Below are 18,241 nucleotides of genomic sequence, written 5' to 3'. Positions count from 1 at the left end.
ACAACCAGGGTATCTCACCCACCAGTGAGATATGGTTTTCTTCATGAAGAAGAACAAGAGTTGTCTACTCATGAAGAAGTAGATCATGGAGATGATCCACTTACCTATGAAGAAGCTATATCAGATATAGACTCTTCAAAATGGATTGATGCTATGAAATCCGAGATTGATTCCATGTATAAGAATCAAGTTTGGGATCTTGTTGACCCACCTGAAGGTATTATACCTATAGGGAACAAATGGGTTTTCAAGAAGAAAATTGGTTCTGATGGAAAGGTAGAGACCTATAAGGCAAGGCTAGTAGCGAAAGGGTTTCGCCAAAGGCAAGGAATCGACTATGAGGAGACTTTCTCGCCTGTTGCCATGCTTAAATCAATTAGGATTTTATTGGCAATAGCTGCGTACTATGATTATGAGATTTGGCATATGGATGTCAAAACAGCTTTTCTCAATGGATACATTGAAGAAAACATTTTCATGGAACAACCTAAGGGTTTTGAATCCCAATATGGTTCCAAGGTATGCAAGCTAAAGCGATTCATTTATGGGTTGAAACAAGCTTCGAGGAGTTGGAACATCCGTTTTGATGAAGCCATTAAATCTTTTGGTTTTATCAAAAATGAGGATGAGCCATGTGTATATAAGAAGTTTAGTGACAGTGCTATCACTTTCCTTATCTTATATGTGGATGACATACTGTTGATGGGTAATGACACAGGTATGTTAACGACTATAAAGGTATTGTTGTCAAATACATTCTCCATGAAGGACTTAGGGGAGGTAACCTATATTCTTGGGATTCGCATCTATAGAGATAGAGCGAAAAGAATAATTGGTTTATCCCAAAGTCTATACTTGGAAAAGGTGTTAAAGAGGTTTAACATGCTTGATTCCAAGAGAGGATTGTTACCAGTGAGACATGGTATCCATCTTTCTAAAGAGATGTCTCAAAAGACACACAAGAAAGAGATAAGATGGCCAGATTCCATATGCTTGGCTATTGGAAGTTTAATGTATGCAATGTTGTGTACTAGGCGGATATTACATATGTCGTTAGTTTGACTAGCGGTATCAATCCAATCCAGTTTGGAACATCGATAGTCACAAGAATATTCTTAAGTACTTGAGAAGAACTAAGGATTTATTCTTGATTTATGGAGGTGGACACTTGCAATTGGATGGTTATACTGATTCTGATTTCCAATCAGATATCGATGATAGAAAGTCTACCTCTAGATATGTGTTCATTTGTAATGGAGGTGCAGTCAGTTGGAAGAGTTCCAAACAGAGCACGACTGCAGATTTCACTCTCGAGGCTGAGTATATTGCTGCATCAGATGCTGCAAAAGAAGCTGTTTGGATGAAGAAGTTCGTGACAGAACTTACAGTAGTTCCTTCCATTGAGTCAACAGTTCCACTACACTGTGACAATAATGGAGCAGTCATACAGGCTAAGGAACTAAGGTCTCACCAAAATCCAAACACATAGAAAGGCACTACCACATTATCAAATATATAGTTGGGCAAGGCGATTTAGCCATGCAGAAAATAGCATCAGCTGAAAATCCAGCTGATCCATTCACTAAGCCTATGTCACAGACTCAGTTAGACCGACATCTTGAGAAGATAGGTCTAAGATATTGTAATGAATGGCTCTAGTGCTAGTGGGAGATTGTTAGTAGTATGCCCTAGAGCATATCATTTAGTATGTATCTTGTACATATTTTTATTAATAAAAGGCATTTCCACTTTTCCGTTTACATAATATATTTATGTGTAATAGAAAAGGTCCATTGATATTTTATTAGAAATATTATTCTTAAGTTGTTAAGAATATGAGTGACAATGTTTCTAGCACGAAGTATCATAAATAGGTTCACAATCGAGGATACTTCATAATAAGAACATGACTTATCCAGAAAGATTGTATTCATGTTTGTTCCCAAGTTATTTATATGAGATATAAATAAGATGGAATGGTGAGTCTCATGCCATATAACAAACTTGATAGGCACTTATAAATGATAAGTAGGCGAACAGTGACACTTATGACAAGCACATGGAGTTTACTCTTGTCAATGTTTTGTCATAAATCATATCGATGCATATAATCTTTAGACTGAGATAGCACGATTATCTTGTATATAGGTAGTTTGAGTTTGATCGCTTTCATACTTGTACTGTGTATGGGTATATGGGCATGTGTTGGCTCCTACTAGTTATATATGGAGGTAGGTGTTGATCAAGATGGAATCTGTTCCTCTAAGTAAATAGAGATAAAATCCTATGTTCATTTAATTGTTCTTGATGTTTCAAGTTCTGGCGGAGACAGATAGATTTATTGAAAAGAGTTTACGATGAGAAAATCTTTTTAATCAAGAACTGGAATTAAAAGAGAACATAATATTCATAGCAAATGGAGTTTGACATAAACCATGACTCCGGCTTGAGTTGGGATTTTGTATGAGAGAGATTCTAGTGCATGGTAACATATGATTATAGGTTCATTTAAGGTAAACCTTATTACTAATTGGGTGGCTATGGCATGCTATGCTAGGTGTTAACCATGGTCTATGAGGTTCATAAAATGATTTAGAGAAATCATTTATGGTAAGAAAGAGTTCTGATGATATTAAGAGTTGATATCATGTCTCATTGCCAATTAGTGATGAGCCTAGTAAGTCACACACATACACAAGTTATCACCTATTTAAATATGATTTAATTAATTAATTAAAGAGTTTAATTGATTAATTAAATAGATTTGGTTTGCAATTAAATTGCAAAGTCCCTAGCATGACTTGAAACCAAATCTAGATTATTGGATGTGTAGTATAAATTAAATTTATATTTAAAGTGTTTAAATATGAATTTAATTGATGAGAAATTAATTAATAGAGATTAATTAATTAATTTATATTTGATATAAATTAATTAGAAGAAGAAAATAATTATTTTGGGCTAAGAACTCAAAATTAAGACACAGGGGCATTTTGGTCATTTTGCAGTGTGACACGTGGCACCATGAGATGGTGACACATGGCATAACACATAAGCTTGCCAAATGTTTTTTAATCATGTAAGATGATTAAAATCAAGATTAAATATAGGTTTGACACTTGGCACAATGTGATTGGGTCACTTAAACCTCGAGCTAATCAAAAGGTGACATGTGGCTAGGGTTTAATGTGTTAACCTAGCTATTTAAGTGTGGTTATGAAAAGAAAATATAACCAGCAGCCTCTCCTCTCAATTGTCACGCCACTTTGAGCCTCTCCAGCTATTTCTCTTCATCTCTCATCAATTCAAAGAGATTAGCCATCAATCTCTTGAATTAAGAACACTAGAAATTGTTTCTAGTGTCCTGTTTACATCTCTAATATCTTAACAGGCAGAACTTGAATTTCTAATTAATAGAAAAGGCTTTAGAAGCTGTTCAAGGGCTGCCATAGGTGTTCTTGGTGTGGACAAGCTAGAGGGACAACATCTGGTGTCCTGAAGACGAATCTCAAAGGCGCAGACACGCTGCAGCACATCAAGAGGTTAGTGTAATCGTTCTTGATTTAATCTAGGGTTCTAAAATTAATTTGATTAATTTTAAAATCTTAAATGGCAAATACAGATCCAAAAACATATTAAAAGAGTTTTAATATGTTGTTTATCATTGAAATCAAATAGATAAAAATAAATCTTGCATGGTGCATGTGACCCTAGGTGAAATTTTTTGAATTCAATGGTATAATCTTGTGTTTTTCACGCTTCCGTTCCTTCAGCATGTTCTAGTGGTATCAGAGCATCTGTTTTTATACAAGTTTTGAAATTGCATGTTTGAAAATTTTTGATAAGTACAACTGCTCAGCTGTCATTAATTGATACATATAGTACATTACATCATAAATATGGACTAATGGAGGGAAATTTCCTTGTGTTGGTTGTCCAGGAAGTAGAATTCTTTGTGATTCAGTGTGGAAGAGGGGGATCACACAGTAGAGCAATCAGTAGCAGTTGAGGTACAGGGGGAAGCCCCAGCTCCTTAGAATGCCAGTGGATCGACTGCACCTGCCCCACCCATGCAATTTTCTGCTCAGTTCGCTCGGCAGATGGCTGCACTTTTTCAGTAAATGGCTAACAATATACCAGTCCAAGCTCCTATACAAGCACCTCTAGTGCAACCACCATCCCTAGCCAAACAATATGACAAGTTAATGAAGTATGGGGCAACAAAGTTCAAGGGTACAGTGGACCCATTGGAAGCTGAGCAATGGTTAGAGTGGATGGAGAGAGTATTCAAGAAATTGCACTGCACTAATGTTTTGAAGTTTGAATACTCGGTCTCTCTACTCTATGGAGATGCATATGACTGGTGGAAGACCATTCCTCACAGTTTGGTTGAGCCCCCTGTGTTGACATGGGATGACTTTCTCAGAGAATTTAGACAGAAGTATGTTCTTGACACATATGTAGATATAAAGCTACAGGAGTTTCACAGTTTGAAGTAAGGGAACAATACTGTTGAGAGAGACTTTTCCCACCTCAGCCACTATGCTGGAAGCCTACTCACTACCAATAGAGACAGATGCAAACGGTTTGAGGCCAGTTTGAGGCCTAGTTTGAGATTGCAAGTGGTTGGGTTTCGACATGACAACTTTTCTAGGTTGAATCACAGGCCCTTAAATTGGAAAGGATAGAATTGGAAAGGGCATCTGAGAAGGTAACCACTGAAAAAGAGAAGACCAGTAAGCCTACAGGTCAGAGTCCAAGTAACAATTCTAGTAAGAGGAAGAGCTTTAGGGGACCAAGTAACAGAGGATCTAGTAGGGGAAGATTCTCAGGGCAGAGGCCACCTAGATCCAGGCAACAGACATCTAGGGGTTCCTTTCCTGTTCGTGCCTATAAAACTTGTGGCAGGAATCATGGAGGAGTATGTTATAAGGCCATAGGAGCCTATTACAGTTGTGGTGGAAGTGGGCATTTTGCTAGAGATTGCACTAGTGCTCGTAGGTCTGAGCCGCCTACCACCACTGAGGGATCTGTTCAAGGTCCTACTTCTAGAGGACAACAAACAACTAGTAGAGGCCGAGGCAAGGGTAGAGGTAACACTTCTGACAGCCAGGGCACAGTGAGCCAACCAGGGCATAGTGGTGCATCTGCTAGGGTGTACACCATGCGCCAGAGGGATGAAGCTGAGACATCAGATGTTGTGGCTGGTACTTTCTCCATCTTTGTTAGAGATGTATATGTGCTGTTTGACCCTGGTTCTACACATTCTTATGCTAGTGCCAGTATTGCATGTTCTGTTGCCATTCCTTGCTTGAAAATGGATTTTGATGTGCTAGTGACTTGTCCCTTAGGGCAAGAGGTTAGGGTGAACAAATTGTATAAGGATTGTCCTTTGGTGATCCAAGGACATACATTCCTGTCAGACTTAATTGACATGCCCTTCTGAGATTATGGTATCATCTTGGGCATTGATTGGTTAGCCAGGCATCACGCCATGATCGACTATAGACTGAAGATAGTCACTTTTGGTCTTCCCGAGTATGTAGACGTAGTGTCACACCCTATCCCTCCGTAAGGCATAACATGATCCCGTATTATACCTAACGAATTACGAACTTCTTCTACTGATAATCCATTAAATACACTACAAGGGATTTTAAACCTTTTCTTACTTCTTTTTACAGTGGTGAGCACTATTTACAGGTGTTAAAATTTTTTTTAACTGAAGTGAAACCAGATAACACATTTGAAGTATTAATAATTTCTGTAAAAATTTTGGCAGAGTGCCATCTGTATTTTGAATAAAACAGTTCTTCAAAAACCTGTAAAAAGCACTTCCAATATTTTTCTCAATCTCAAACTCCAATAACAATTCAACACAATAATTTCCTCAACAATTGTCAACACAATTCAACAATCAATTTTCCAGTGTTTCCAAAAGATGAGATAAAAGAAACATGTGAAAATATTTTTACAAGATGATTATATCATTTATTCTTAATGGACATTGAGGTCAAAAGGCAGCTCTTGGTGTCAAATGACCAAAATACCCCACTTCGGGTTATATTCCCTATTTTTCGGTAACACCGATTTTTGTCTGTTTCTCTTTTTTTTTTATTTTTCTTTGTACTAATTTATTAATTTTTCTTTGATATTTCTAGTGTTAATTACATTTCAATAAACCTTTATTTATGTCTCAAAATTAAATTTCGAGGGTTCCCCGCGGTTCATGGGGTCGGTAACGGCCTTCCTAGTGCGGTCACCCATCGCTGTGGTGCTGGCTCATTTAACTTAGCTTAATTTTCTCTCTTTCACTTTTCTTTCATTTTTCTTGTATTTTCTTTTTATTTATTTCATCATTATATGTCTGTTCAATATCACCGAAGTGTAGTTCTAGACATCCTAACTTGCCTGGACTGTTATTTGGCCACTAGAGCAATAGAACGTACAGAACACGTACAGTGAAGATGTTACATTGGGTTAGTACTTGGGCTTGGGCTGACAGATTATCAGCCATTTATTGAAAGAAAGTGGCCATTTTTTGGGCCATTTGTGCAGTAATTTGTATAAGTGGGGCTGGTCAAGTCGAGCTTTCCGACTCTCTGAGAGGCTGGGACATTCCCTTGTACCTCAACCTCTATTGATTGATCAACTTAATGGCCCCCTTCTTCCATAGTCAATTAGGGGATATTACACCTCCTGAACAAATAACACAAGGAGATTTCCTCATGTTATTGCATATTTATAATGTAATGTACTATATGTATCAAACAATGACATTGAGCAGTTATACTATGAAGAAAGAATATTCAAATTACAGGTCAAAACAGAATTTAAAAACTAGCTCTGATACCACTAAACAATGTCACACCCTACCCCTCCGTAAGGTATAACATGATCCCATAGTATACATAATGAATTACCAACTTCATTTGCTGATAATCCATTAAATACACTACAAGGGATTTTAAACCTTTTCTTACTTCTTTTTACAGTGGTGAGCACTATTTATAGGTGTTAAAAAAATTTTTAACTGAAGTGAAACCAGATAACACATTTGAAGTATTAATAATTTCTGTAAAAATTTTGGCAGAGTGCCATTTGTATTTTGAATAAAACAGTTCTTCAAAAACCTATAAAAAACACTTCCAATATTTTTCTCAATCTCAAACTCCAATAACAGTTCAACACAATAATTTCCTCAACAATTGTTAACACAATTCAATAATCAATTTTCCAGTGTTTCCAAAAGATGAGATAAAAGAAACATGTCACAATATTTTTACAAGCCAAAATAATTTACAATTTTAGTTTACAACTGCTCAAGACCAAGTACAATATATACATACAGTGCACATATATTACAACAAAAACTACACAATATGGTATACTAGATATACCCGACGAAATCTCAAAATGTGGTACAAGCAGCCTACTCTGCTGCTCTGTCTGTCTGTCTACCTGCGACAGCAATAAAAAAGCTATCACTGAGTAAAATTTACTCAGTGGTGCACAATAATAATTTAAAATGCTGTATATAAAACTTTTATTAACAATTTACAATTCAAACAATTCATAATTTTTCAAAGCTCATATAACACAAATTTGATCAAACAATTGAATAACACAGTGTTGCCAATCAATAACACAATTTAGGTCATGACACAAAATGTTCCTAACATGCCATGTGTACATCACGACAAGGCACACTCACCCCTCTAATCGAAATCAATTCCAAATGAGGAAGCTAGCTAGATAATGAGTACTCATCCACACTCACCTCAGACTGGCAAGTCAAAGAGGGAGGAATATAATCACACTCACCCCATAAATGGTGGAGGAACATAGTAATTGAAGGAACGGAAGCGTGAAAAACATAAGTTTATACCATTGAATTCAAAAATTTTCACCTAGGGTCACATGCACCATGCAAGATTTATTTTTATCTATTTGATTTCAATGATAAACAACATATTAAAACTCTTTTAATATGTTTTTGGATCTGTATTTGCCATTTAAGATTTTAAAATTAATCAGATTAATTTTAGAACCCTAGATTAAATCAAGAACGATTACACTAACCTCTTGATGTGCTGCAGCGTGTCTGCGCCTTTGAGATTCGTCTTCAGGACACCAGATGTTGTCCCTCTAGCTTGTCCACACCAAGAACACCTATGGCAGCCCTTGAACAGCTTCTAAAGCCTTTTCTATTAATTAGAAATTCAAGTTATGCCTTTTAAGAGATTAGAGATGTAAACAGGACACTAGAAACAATTTCTAGTGTTCTTAATTCAAGAGATTGATGGCTAATCTCTTTGAATTGATGAGAGATGAAGAAGAATGGCTGGAGAGGCTCAAAGTGGCGTGACATATGAGAGGAGAGGCTGCTGGTTATGTTTTCCATTCATAACCACACTTAAATAGCTAGGTTAACACATTAAACCCTAGCCACATGTCACCTTTTGATTAGCTCTAGGTTTAAGTGACCCAATCACATTGTGCCAAGTGTCAAACCTATATTTAATCTTGATTTTAATCATCTTACATGATTAAAAATATTTGGCAAGCTTATGTGTTATGCCATGTGTCACCATCTCATGGTGCCACGTGTCACAGTTTGAAATGACCAAAATGCCCCTGTGTCTTAATTTTGAGTTCTTAACCCAAAATAATTATTTTCTTCTTCTAATTAATTTATATCAAATATAAATTAATTAATTAATCTCTATTAATTAATTTCTCATCAATTAAATTCATATTTAAACACTTTAAATATAAATTTAATTTATACTACACATCCAATAATCTAGATTTGGTTTCAAGTCATGCTAGGGACTTTGCAATTTAATTGCAAACCAAATCTATTTAATTAATCAATTAAACTCTTTAATTAATTAATTAAATCATATTTAAATAGGTGATAACTTGTGTATGTGTGTGACTTACTAGGCTCATCACTAATTGGCAATGAGAAATGATATCAACTCTTAATATCATCAGAACTCTTTCTTACCATAAATGATTTCTCTAAATCATTTTATGAACCTCATAGACCATGGTTAACACCTAGCATAGCATGCCATGGCCACCCAATTAGTAATAAGGTTTACCTTAAATGAACCTATAATCATATGTTACCATGCACTAGAATCTCTCTGCTACAAAATCTCAACTCAAGCTGGAGTCATGGTTTATGTCAAACTCCATTTGCTATGAATATTATGTTCTCTTTTAATTCCAGTTCTTGATTAAAAGATTTTTCTCATCAGAAACTGTTTTCTGAATAAATCTATCTGTCCTGGCCAGGAACTTGAAACATCAAGAACAATTAAATGAACATAGGATTTTATCTCTATTTACTTAGAGGAACAGATTCCATCTTGATCAACACCTACCTCCATATATAACTAGCAGGAGCCAACACATGCCCATATACCCATACATAGTACAAGTATGAAAGCAGTATCAAACTCAAACCACCTATATACAAGATAACTGTGCTATCTCAGGTCTAAAGATTATATGCACTGATATGATTTATGACAAAACATTGACAAGAGTAAACTCCATGTGCTTGTCATAAGTGTCACTGGTTCGGCCTACTTATCATTTATAAGTGCCTATCATGTTTGTTATATGGCATGAGACTCACCATTCCATCTTATTTATATCTCATATAAATAACTTGGGAACAAACATGAATACAATCTTTATGGATAAGTCATGTCCTTATTATGAAGTATCCTCGATTGTGAACCTATTTATGATACTTTGTGCTAGAAATATTGTCACTCATATTCTTAACAACTTAAGAATAATATTTCTAACAAAATATCAATGGACCTTTTCTATTACACATAAATATATTATGTAAACGGAAAAGTGGAAATGCCTTTTATTAATAAAATTATGTACAAGATACATACTAAATGATATGCTCTAGGGCATATTACTAACAATCTCCCACTAGCACTAGAGCCATTCATTACAATACCTTAGACCCATCTTCTCAAGATGCCGGTCTAACTGAACTTGTGACAAAAGCTTAGTGAATGGATCAGCTGGATTTTTCAGCTGATGTTATTTTTCTGCATGGCTATATCGCCTTGCCCAACTATATCTCTGATAATGTGGTAGCGCCTTTCTATGTGTTTGGATTTTGGGTAAGACCTTAGTTCCTTAGCCTGTATGACTGCTCCATTGTTGTCACAGTGTAGTGGAACTACTCAATGGAAGGAACTACTGTAAGTTCTGTCACGAACTTCTTTATCCAAACAGCTTCCTTTGCAGCATCTGATGCGACAATATACTCGACCTCTGTAGTGGAATCTGCGATCGTGCTCTGTTGGAACTCTTCCACCGATCGCACCTCCATTACAAATGAACACATATCTAGAGGTAGACTTTCTATCATCGATATCTGATTGGAAATCAGAATCAGTATAACCATCCAATTGCAAGTCTCCACCTCCATAAATCAAGAATAAATTCTTAGTTCTTCTCAAGTACTTAAGGATATTCTTGACAGCTATCCAGTGTTCCAAACCTGGATTGGATTGATACCAGCTAGTCAAACTAACAGCATATGCGATATCTGGCCTAGTACACAACATTGCATACCTTAAATTTCCAATAGCCGAAGCATATAGAATCCTGGCCATCTTATCTCTTTCTTCAGGTGTCTTTGGAGACATCTCTTTAGAAAGATGGATACCATGTCTCACTGGTAACAATCCTCTCTTGGAATCAAGCATGTTAAACCTCTTTAACACCTTTTCCAAGTATAGACTTTGGGATAAACCAATTATTCTTTTCGCTCTATCTCTATAGATGCGAATCCCAAGAATATAGGTTGCCTCCCCTAAGTCTTTCATGGAGAATGTATTTGACAACCATACCTTTATAGTCGTCAACATACCTGTATCATTACCTATCAACAGTATGTCATCCACATATAAGACAAGGAAAGTGATAGCACTGTCACTAACCTTCTTATATACACATGGCTCATCCTCATTTTTGATAAAACCAAAGGATTTAATGGCTTCATCAAAACGGATGTTCCAACTCCTCGAAGCTTGTTTCAACCCATAAATGGATCGCTTTAGCTTGCATACTTTGGAACCATCTTGGGATTCAAATCCCCTAGGTTGTTCCATGAAAATGTTTTCTTCAATGTATCCATTGAGAAAAGGCATTTTGACATCCATCCGCCAAATCTCATAATCATAGTATTCAGCTATTGCTAATAAAATCCTAATTGATTTAAGCATAGCAACAGGCTATAAATTCTACTCATAGTCTATTCCTTGCCTTTGGCGAAACCCTTTCGCTACTAGCCTTGCCTTATAGGTCTCTACCTTTCCATCAGAACCAATTTTCTTCTTGAAAACCCATTTGTTCCCTATAGGTACAATACCTTCAGGTGGGTCAACAAGATCCCAAACTTGATTCTTATACATGGAATCAATCTCGGATTTCATAGCATCAATCCATTACGAAGAGTCTATATCGATATAGCTTCTTCATAGGTAAGTGGATCATCTCCATGATCTACTTCTTCATGAGTAGACAACTCTTGTTCTTCTTCATGAAGAAAACCATATCTCACCGGTGGGTGAGATACCACAGTTATTCTACGAGGAACAGTGTAGATGTTTCATCAATGGGTATAGGTTGACTAGATGGATCTATATCCATCGATGCATTGGTTGGTCGAATTCCCCAATTCTAACTCTATTTGCCTTCCTTTGCCTCCTTCTTGAACAAACCGTTGTTCAAGAAATGTGGCATCTCTACTTATCACAACCTTTTGTGAAGTAGGCAAATAAAAATAATATCCAAAACTATCTTTTGGATATCCAACAAATCGACCTTTTACGTCTGGTCTCCAATTTATCGGTGTTGACTTTTGATATAATTTGGACAACCCCAAATCTTAACATGCTTAAGACTTGGTTTTCTTCCATGCCATATCTCATAAGGTGTGGAAGAAAGCGATTTTGATGGAATCCTATTCGAATATATAAAGTGATTCTAATGCAAATCCCCAAAGGAGATTGGCATATCGGTATAGCTCATCATACTACGTACCATATCCAATAAGTGCGATTTCTCCTTCGGATACACCATTCGGTGTGGCGTTTACGGAGGAGTCGGTGAAAACAATGCCATGCTCTCTCAAGTATTCATCAAATTCAGTACTCAAATATTCACCTCCACGATCTGATCGAAGAGCTTTAATATTTTTTTTCCTGTTTGATTTTCTACTTCAGATTTAAATTCTTTGAACTTTTCAAAGGATTCATGTTTGTATTTCATCAAATACAAATACCCAAACCTTGATTTATCATCAGTAAAGGTAATAAAATAATGAAAGCCCCCTCTAGCCATTTCTTTAAACAGACCACATACATCACTATGTATTAGTTCCAAAATATTTTCAGCTCTTAGCCCTTGTCCAACAAAGGGTGATCTAGTCATTTTGCCTTGAAGGCAAGATTCACAAGTTGGAGTAGGCTTAGAGCCCAATGAGGATAGAATCCCCATTTTCTCCAATTTTGCAATCCTATCTTCTGCAACATGACATAACCTTAAGTGCTAAATATATTTTGAACTTGAGTTGGTTTTCACCATGGCATTGTATTCTTTTAGATTGCTATACTCTGGCCAGTGGAAACACTTTCTTACTAGCAATGGAAACACTTTCCTATTGGCAATGGAAACACTTTCCTGTTGGCAGTGGAAACACTTTCCTGTTGGAAATGGAAACACTTTCCTTTGCCTTCATCAGCTTTAGTCTTCCTTTTCTGTTTAGCTATTTTCTTAGAAGGACCAGGAATCTGAGGTTTCTTTTTCTTATTGCCCTTCTTCTTGTTGGACTTTCCAGTGAGAAGAAGATGCAACAAAGCTACCTCTTTTCCTTTATTGCTGGCATATTCTTTTGGGCAATAACCACATGTTGAGTAATTCAGCTAAGGTGCATTCTGTTTAGTCATATGGAAATTTGTCACAAAATTCCCAAAGACTCGGGAAGGGATGAAGGATCAAATCCGTTTATAGTTGGAAATCCATGTTGAAGTCAAGATGTTCCAAGCTGCTCAATCACCGAATCATCTTGTGGACATGATCCCCAACATTACATCCCTCGGACATCCTCATACGGAATAAGCTGTCTAGATATCTCATACCTAGCATTCCTGCTGTGCTCACCATACAACTCTTGTAGGTGAAGGAGGATCTCACTAGCACTCTGCATGTTCTCATGTTGCTTCTGTAACTCATTACTCATGGAAGCAAGCATGTAACACTTAGCTCTCATATCATGCTCCTTCCACTTGTTCAAAGTTTCATGTTCATCTTTTGTGGCATCTTGAGGTAAGGGACCAGTAACATTTGAATCTAGAACATATCCTATATGTTCAAGGTTCAGGACAAGTTTCAAATTTCTTAGCCAATCAGACAGATTAGGTCTTGTCAACCTATTGCGATCAAGTATGCTTGCAAGGATATTGGATGGTGGTGGTTGTTCTGTGCTCATTATTATCGAGAAAATTAATTGCGAAATAACTAGATTAATTAGTAAATGTATCTTGTCATTAACCTAATCTGATTTTGGTGTTTTAATCTAATTGTTCGTCCCACGAACTTAGCGAATCCTACACTTCCAAAGTAGAAAGCGGAAATCCTAGTTGGATGGATTTCTAGTGGGTGATTGAATTCTTATAATTCTATTGATCATCCTCGGTACATCCATTATTGGAATTACAATAAACTATAAGTGAGCAACTCCTTGCCCATCACATCTCATGTGAGGTTCAATCCTTTTGCTAGCCCCTAATGCTCAAAATCTCAGGTACATCCAATATTGACTTATCTTGCATTAGTTAAGTTGATCCCATTGAGCGATAATTATGCAAATAATTTTAATGTCCTCAGGTACATCCAATATTGGCCACCAAACCATTTACATATTTACAACATCTCATGCTTAACAATTATTCTTAAGAAAATCTCTTAAATTAATTGCATCTCATGCAACTATTTAAATTTTCTTAAAATAATTGCCCCAATGGAGGGCTTATGTTATAATTACTTTAATTATAGCATTTCCAACTTAATCATTTGTTTGGAAGATTTTATAGCCATCCTAATTACTATTAAGGTCTCACTTTGCACATTATCCATTTAGCATGCATATATCATATAATTGCATACATTCCCATACATCTCATGCATCCATGGATAAGCGATAAATATGGTATGATCATGGACTTTCTAAGGGATTCAATCTGAGCCACCAAGAATTGAATCAGGGCATTCTAGGTTCATTTCATTCATTGATTTTACTAGCGTTGATGAAGGAGTACATATTCAACACTTTATCTTGAATTCCTCCTTTGGTCCCACCAATGCTCTTGACCTCCTTGAACTTCTTGCAATCCAATATTACAAAGTAATCCTTGGCATACCAAGGCGAATTTACAAGAACTTAAATAAATGAAATTACAACCCAAAATATTATTACAAACTTAATAATACATGCCCAAAATAAATTAAAATAAATTAATTAATTTACAATCCCAAAGAAACATAAAAGAAATAAATCCAATCACATTGGTCTTTTATAGTCCATGATCATCCATCATGCATATCACTATTTAACAATTAAATAAAACATACATTCTTAAATTAAATTGAATATCTCATATTCAACTTAAAAATCCAGATTTGAATATGATTCAAATAAATTTTAAAATTCAGATTTGAATCTCATTCAAACAAATTTAAAAATTCAGATTTGAATCACATTCAAACAACTTCAAAAATTCAGATTTGAATCACATTCAAACAATTTTTAAAAAATCAGATTTGAATGACATTCAAATATTTTTAAAAAATCAGATCTGAATTTTATTGAATAAATTTAAAAAATCAGATTTAAATATGATTCAAACAACTTTAAAAATTCAGATTTGAATCTCATTCAAACAACTTTTAAAATTCAGATTTGAATCACATTCAAACATTTTTTAAAATTCTGATTTGAATCATAATTTAATTGTGTAATAAAAATTCTAATTAAACAATTTAATTAGACATAAGATAAGCTTTTAGATCATACAACAATTGTAAATTAAAAAGCAAACCTTGCGCCACCATGAAGAAGCATTGTTGCCACCTATGGTGGATTTACCTTGTGTGCGCCACACATCCATTGCAACCAGCAATGGATCAATCATCTCATGATCAAATCACACAATTAAATCATATAATCAACAATCTAAATGGCAAATATAGTGGCTCGATACCAATTGAAGGCAGGCGTGAAAAACATAAGTTTATACCATTGAATTCAAAATTTTTCACCTAGGGTCACATGCACCATGCAAGATTTATTTTTATCTATTTGATTTCAATGATAAACAACATATTAAAACTCTTTTAATATGTTTTTGATCTGTATTTGCCATTTAAGATTTTAAAATTAATCAGATTAATTTTAGAACCTAGATTAAATCAAGAACGATTACACTAACCTCTTGATGTCTTTGCGTGTCTGCGCCTTTGAGATTCGTCTTGAGGACACGGATGTTGTCCCTCTAGCTTGTCCACACCAAGAACACCTATGGCAGCCCTTGAACAGCTTCTAAAGCCTTTTCTATTAATTAGAAATTCAAGTTACGCCTTTTAAGAGATTAGAGATGTAAGCAGGACACTAGAAACAATTTCTAGTGTTCTTAATTCAAGAGATTGATGGCTAATCTCTTTGAATTGATGAGAGATGAAGAAGAATGGCTGGAGAGGCTCAAAGTGGCGTGACATATGAGAGGAGAGGCTGCTGGTTATGTTTTCCATTCATAACCACACTTAAATAGCTAGGTTAACACATTAAACCCTAGCCACATGTCACCTTTTGATTAGCTCTAGGTTTAAGTGACCCAATCACATTGTGCCAAGTGTCAAACCTATATTTAATCTTGATTTTAATCATCTTACATGATTAAAAATATTTGGCAAGCTTATGTGGTATGCCATGTGTCACCATCTCATGGTGCCACGTGTCTGTAATGAAATGACCAAAATGCCCTGTGTATTAATTTTGAGTTCTTAACCCAAAATAATTATTTTCTTCTTCTAATTAATTTATATCAAATATAAATTAATTAATTAATCTCTATTAATTAATTTCTCATCAATTAAATTCATATTTAAACACTTTAAATATAAATTTAATTTATACTACACATCCAATAATCTAGATTTGGTTTCAAGTCATGCTAGGGACTTTGCAATTTAATTGCAAACCAAATCTATTTAATTAATCAATTAAACTCTTTAATTAATTAATTAAATCATATTTAAATAGGTGATAACTTGTGTATGTGTGTGACTTACTAGGCTCATCACTAATTGGCAATGAGAAATGATATCAACTCTTAATATCATCGAACTCTTTCTTACCATAAATGATTTCTCTAAATCATTTTATGAACCTCATAGACCATGGTTAACACCTAGCATAGCATGCCATGGCCACCCAATTAGTAATAAGGTTTACATTAAATGAACCTATAATCATATTTTACCTTGCACTAGAATCTCTCTGCTACTAAATCCCAACTCAAGCCGAGTCATGGTTTATGTCAAACTCCATTTGCTATGAATATTATGTTCTCTTTTAATTCCAGTTCTTGATTAAAAGATTTTTCTCATCGAAACTCTTTTACGAATAAATCTATCTGTCTGGCCAGGAACTTGAAACATCAAGAACAATTAAATGAACATAGGATTTTATCTCTATTTACTTAGAGGCAGATTCCATCTTGATCAACACCTACCTCCATATATAACTAGCGAGGAGCCAACACATGCCCATATACCCATACATAGTACAAGTATGAAAGCGTTATCAAACTCAAACCACCTATATACAAGATAACTGCTATCTCAGGTCTAAAGATTATATGCCTTGATATGATTTATGACAAAACATTGACAAGAGTAAACTCCATGTGCTTGTCATAAGTGTCACTGGTTCGGCCTACTTATCATTTATAAGTGCCTATCATGTTTGTTATATGGCATGAGACTCACCATTCCATCTTATTTATATCTCATATAAATAACTTGGGAACAAACATGAATACAATCTTTCTGGATAAGTCATGTCCTTATTATGAAGTATCCTCGATTGTGAACCTATTTATGATACTTTGTGCTAGAAATATTGTCACTCATATTCTTAACAACTTAAGAATAATATTTCTAACAAAATATCAATGGACCTTTTCTATTACACATAAATATATTATGTAAACGGAAAAGTGGAAATGCCTTTTATTAATAAAATTATGTACAAGATACATACTAAATGATATGCTCTAGGGCATATTACTAACAGTAATATTGTCATGCCAAGTGTGAATCAAAACAATTTCAAATCACAATATTTCATACAAACCACAAATCACATTTTATCTCAAAATTTCCATTTGCAAAGTAGGCAACACAATAATCTCCAAATAATATTCCCAAAGCTAAAACAATAAAAAATTATTCATAACTCATTTCTCCAAATAAATTTTTTGGTAAAAGCAATGGATATAAAATGTATTGTGCACAGACCTCTGATAAATGCCTCTTGGCCCTGACTCAGTGTTCCTTATGCTTCTCAATATCCTTTTTAACTGAAACACACAATTTAAAGTGTTTCAGTACTCAATGAATTTGTTTCCAATAATAAAATCCAATATTTAAATTTCTTGGTACTATTCCCTTCAATTCATTTCATTAGTCAACCTATAATGTTGACTCTTGATGAACCCTAAGTGAGTTAATTCTAATGTTACCAATATGTCACATTTTATTTCCCTTTAGTGTTGGTATATATTACCAATTTCATTTCCAAGTGTATTGCATTTTATTGCAATTTATCGGATTTCGGTGTACTATTTTGACCTAGCCGGACGACCCAGTTCCCTCGATTTTCAGGTTTCAGTCCAAACTACAAACCTGTAGGTCTATGTCTTATTGCATGCGGGGCAAAATTTCAGGTCATTTTGAGTTGTATAGACCAAGATATAGTCATTTTACCAATGCTGGACAGAATGCACTAAAATGGTAGGTTTAGGTCATTTTTAGGTCACTTTTGGTTCGGCCAGTTTTGGTACCTAAAATTGTGCAAGCTATTTGGCTTAATTCTGGCCATTTCTGTTCTTTGGTGTCTTCATAAGAATTG

The sequence above is a fragment of the Hevea brasiliensis genome, chromosome 14 (genome assembly GCF_030052815.1).
Source record: "Hevea brasiliensis isolate MT/VB/25A 57/8 chromosome 14, ASM3005281v1, whole genome shotgun sequence".
Lineage (NCBI taxonomy): Eukaryota > Viridiplantae > Streptophyta > Magnoliopsida > Malpighiales > Euphorbiaceae > Hevea > Hevea brasiliensis.
Note: the sequence above shows the minus strand (reverse complement) of the source record.